This window comes from Notamacropus eugenii, chromosome 3 (assembly GCF_028372415.1).
Source record: "Notamacropus eugenii isolate mMacEug1 chromosome 3, mMacEug1.pri_v2, whole genome shotgun sequence".
Classification (NCBI taxonomy): Eukaryota; Metazoa; Chordata; class Mammalia; order Diprotodontia; family Macropodidae; genus Notamacropus; species Notamacropus eugenii.
Window position 1 is genome coordinate 321,621,520 of NC_092874.1, and position 5,328 is coordinate 321,626,847.

A 5,328-nucleotide genomic window follows, 5' to 3' on the forward strand; every position below is an offset into this window, starting at 1 on the left:
TAATAATGACTAAATCAATAATAAGTTAATTTTTATGCCACAGAAATTGTTACATAGCCTTTTGACTACACAGCCAATGAATTGCAATATGTTTTTCTCTTATTGGTGTGTGTATGTACGTGTATATCTGCATGTGTGTGTGTTTCCTATGCATTCCTGATTTCCCCACACTGTGTAGTGTCATCTGCACAAACATATTTCTAGTATTTGGGAAATGTAAGCTTCTGTTTTTGATTTTGATTTTTTTCTGCACCCTACCTCTTTGATAGTATGAAAACAGAAGAAAACATAAGATTCATTCATTTCACTCTTCCCCATGCCATTCTGATCATCAAGATAGTTTTACAACCGTACCCTGCACTATGTATTTCTCATACTTGTAGAGCAGTATATTCACATTATTTGGGGTTCTACTGATTTCTGCTTTCCTGAGAGCCTAGTTAGTTAACAATTCTGTATTCCTTTCATATTCTTAATTATCATAATGGCATCAAGGCACACAATGTTTCACCCTACCTGGATTTCATTATTTTAACACTTCTACCATCTCTCCCATCCAATATAGATGATAGACTGGGCTTTGAAAGTTGCTGTTGTTGTTAAACTAAATTCTAAAGATAGCAGAATTTTATGACTCCCCAGTTTTGAATAATGAATTAATCTATATTAATGCAAGCTAGCAACTAAGCAAACTAAAAGTATTTTTTTCTTTTTTCTTTCTTTTCTCTTCTTCTCTCTGCTAGGGGCTTTGAGAAATCTCTGTGATCTCGTGCCAAGGTAAGTTCAGTCTAGCTGAAGGGTATATTATGATTTTCTTTACAAAAAAAATCAGTAATCAGTAAGGAATCTAATAACCTGTAAGTGCTAAACACCATGCTAGGTGCTGGAGATACAAATGCAAAGAATAAAACAATCCAGATGAGGGATACAAGGACATATATTGGTATATGCAGAATAAAGACACATACATACGATGTAGTTAGAGGGGATGAGCACCAGCATTTGAAGGATCAGGAAATCTGTCCTGTAGATACATGCTTGAACTGCATCTTGAAGGAAGAGAAAAATTTTACTAAGCGGAGGTGAAGAGAAAGAGATGAAATCACATGAAGAGAACAGAAATAATTTCTGGATTCCAGTGTATAAGAAAAGCAGTACTATATAACAAAGCTAGAATCATAAAGTATGGCATTGTGGGAAGATAGGGGTATGTTAGGGCCTAGAAGATACTGGATTCTCCATAATTGTACTTACATTAAAGTTCTAAAAGTGGACCAGAAGTAATAATGTAAAAGAAAACCAAAGAAAAGAAAAACTATCAAGTCAAAGGTGGTTGAAAAATACTACAGGAATCCTATGGAGAATTGTGGAGATAAGGGACTATAGGTTCAAAATACAATGTAAACAGATGGGTGCCAATGTAGGGGTCTGGGATCTGAACAGAATTTTAGAAAAGTTAGCTGTGATGGGTATTTGATAATGAAAGAGAAAAGATAGCAGATTACATATTTATATTCTGCATATAGAATATTTTTAAAATAATTTTTCTGGCATAAAAACCTGACAAACAAATGAAGAAAAGAAGAAACACCCCACCTGATAAATGGTCAAAGGATATGAACAGGCAGTTTTCAGTGGAAGAAATTAAAGCTATCTATAGCCATATGAAAAATTGCTCTAAATTGCTATTGAGTAGAGAGATGCAATTCAAAACAACTCTGAAGTACCACATAACACCTATCAGATTGGCTAACATGTCAGAACAGGAAAATGATAAATGTTGGAGAAGATTTGGGAGAGTTGAAATCCTAATTCATTATTGGTGGTGCTGTGAGGTGATCCAAACATTCTGGAGAGCAACATGAAACTATGCTCAAAGGTCAACAAAAATGTGCATACCCTTTGACCCAGCAATACTGCTTCTAGGGTTGTATCCCAAAGAGATTATAAAAATGGGTAAAGAACCCACATATACAAAAATATTTGTAGCAGCTCTTTTTATTGTGGTCAAGAACTGGAAATTCATGGGATGCCCATTACTTGGGGAATGACTTAACAAAGTATAGTATATAAATACAATGAAATATTATTGTGCTGAAAGAAATGACAAACAGATGAACTTCAGAAATACCAAGACAGAATTTAATGAACTGATTCTGTGTGAAGTGAGCAGAGCCAGGAGAACATTATACACAGTTACAACCACAGTGTACAAGGACTATTTTTGATAGACTTAGTCCTCCACAGCAAGGTAAGGACCAAAAATATTTCGAAAGGACTCATGATTCAAAATGCCATCCACATCCAGAGAAAGAACGAAGAAACTGGAAGACAGAATGAAACAGACTCTTTTCTCTTTTGTTATGTTTGGTCATGTTTAGTTTTACTCATGCTTTCACCCATTCCTTTTGATTCTTCTTTGCAACATGACTAATGTGAAAATGCGTTTAATAAGAATGTATGTGTAAAACCCATGTAAGATTGCATGCCACTTTAGTGAGAGAGTGGGGAGGGAGGCAGAGAAAATTTAAAACTTATTGAAGTGATTGTTGAAAATTGAAAACAAATAAATCTGAATGAAGAAGAAACACTTCCTACCATGAAATAAACCTAAAAACGATAATGGTTATTTGAATAAGTGATTGAAAATCATTGAAGACTAAATAATCCTAAAAATTAGTTAGTCGAACAAATAATGGAAATCACAGAAAATGAAAACGAGACAATATACCAAACCACAAGAATATAGCTAAAGCAATCTTTAGGTGAAAATTTATTTATGTAAGCACATTCACCAAGAAAGCAGAAAAAGAGGCTGTCCCTTTGCCTCTGTACCTGCCCCCTTCTGCTGCTCCCACTGTGTCCGCTGGGAGAGAGATAAAATGGCTGTGCCATATATTTACACTGACCTTGAAAAATGTGCCAGGGTTGTGTTTACTAAAGGCTATGCATTTGGCTTAATGAAATTCATATTAAAAACAAAATCTGAGAATGAACTGGAATTTAAAAGTTCAGATTCATCAAACACCGAGATCAGCAGTTCGGGGCAGTTTGGAAAAAAAATTACAAATAATTTGAATATGGCATAACATTCATAGAAAAGTGGAACACAGATTTTTAACCAAGGATGTATTAGGGATACATCGGAAACTGAAATTAGAGTTGAGGATCAGCTTGCATGTGGATTAAAGCTGACGTTTGATTTGTCCTTCTCATCTAACACTGGGAAAAAAAATGTGCTGAGATTATATCAGGATAAAAGCAGGAACATGTCAGCCTTGGCTGTGACATGGATTTCAATAATTCTGGACCTTCAATACAAGGAGCTTGACTTTGGTGCTTGACTTTGATGGCTGCTTGGCAGGTTACCAGATGAATTTTTAAACTTCTAAATCTTTAGTGATCCAGAGCAACTTTGCTGTTAGTTATAAGACTGATAAATACTGGCTTCATACTAATTTGAATGATGACACAGAGTTTGGGGGCTGTATTTAATCAGATGGTGAAGAAGAAGTTGGAAGCTGCTGTCAACCTAGCCTGGACAGCTGGAAGTAGCAACACTAATTTTGGAAGAGTAGTCAAATCTGCTAAAGTGAACAATTTCACCCCGATCGGGTTAGACCCTAAAACCTGGTAACAAATTGACTATCAGTTTTTCTGGATGGAAAGAATGTCAATGCTGGTGGCCACAAGATTGGTCAAGGACTGGAATTTCAAGTATAAAAGAAGTTGTACAATCACAATTTAAAAATATTTTGCATAATAGCTACTTTCAGAAATTAGTTTACCTTTTCATTATGTCAGGGATACAAATATTGCTATGTATGCATCATGTTGGATCTATAGGTTAAAGATGACACAGTTTTAAAGTATTATTCTTCCAGAGATGCAAAAGAAACCTGATTCAGAGTAAAAATCCAGAGTAGAAAAGGGTTTTGAGGGGGTATGTGATATTTCCCAAAACATTTTTCAGAATTCTCTAGGACTGAAAGGGTGTGTTGAGCAACGTTTTTATCTAGAAATAGATGCCAGTAGAAGGTAATGGAATGAAGTCACTTAGTAAATGTGAACTGATGAAGTGAATGAAATATTGACTTCCTGAGAATATATGGTTCATTGAAATCAACTTTGCTACATATTTGTCCCAAATGGGGAGAAAGAGGGTCATTCTTTGATGGAGTGAAAACTTATAAGGAAGGAGGACTCTTTTTTTTTTAAAGTCAAATCCTCATGAATTGTTCCAGCCTTGATTAGTTACTTCTGCCAAAAGTTGTCTGCAGAGTCCTTTAGGTGTCCACTTTGTACCATTTTCTTCTGTCACCAGTTTGATACAGTTGAGCCAATAAGATAGCACTTAATTCCCAGACTCATTGTGGTTCCATTCACTTTGATTGTTATATAGAAAGAGGCTGCTAGGATTGAATCTTAAACAGGGAAAAATATGTGTAACTGTGCTCACATAGTGACAGCACTTGGAATCAAAATTGGACTTGCTGTATTTTCATACTATTTTTGAAGCAATTAATGGATACATTTTAGAGTCTTTCAAATCATGTAGAATTAGATGCCTTCTCCTCCAAATGCTGTATTTACCACCACTTAAAAATATAACTTGAACAAATATTGAAACCTCAAAAAAAAGAGAAAAGAAACATAGATAAATGAATTGAGAATATAACCAAAATCTTATGAAATAGCAAATCCAAAGAAGCACAATTAAATACTAAAACAGAAATCATGAAAATCAAAGGAAAAAAAATTGAAGATAAAAAATTTCATTAAAATGTTACATAAAACTAGGAGGTTTTTAAATTTTTTTTAACTTTTCAAAACATCTAGTAAATATTTTCCTGGTCCGATGAGGACAAAAAGATGTAGGAAAACCCAGATTTATTTTAAAAATGCAAAACAGAGATTTTTTTCAACTATGGAAATGGAATAAAAGAGAACATAAAAACAATTCAACACAAATTATACATCACCGAAAACTCATAGCAAATTAAATAGATGAATATTTACAAATATGTAAGATACTCATATTAAATAATGACATGTAAGGAAAGAAATTTTGACAAATTGCAATTGAATTTCCAAACAGGTACTAGTTGGGGGAGAGTACGGTATCAGATGCATTTACAAGTGAATGCTACCAGTCATTAAAAGGATTGTTTAACGTTACATAAATTTTTGCCATAGTAAAAAAAAATAAAATTATTTCCAATTCTTTCTGTAACACACATATGATCTAGATGTTTAAATTATGGAAAGGCAAAGAAAAGAAAAAATTTAAGTATCTAACAATTTTTATGCAAAATATTCAATGAAATA

The 5,328-nt window shown here is 33.8% G+C and overlaps 1 pseudogene; it reads left to right on the plus strand.

The window, feature by feature from the left end:
* The first annotated feature begins 2,882 nt into the window (after window positions 1–2,882).
* On the plus strand, window positions 2,883–3,723 carry LOC140532132 (non-selective voltage-gated ion channel VDAC1 pseudogene; annotated as a pseudogene).
* The last annotated feature ends 1,605 nt before the right edge of the window (window positions 3,724–5,328 follow it).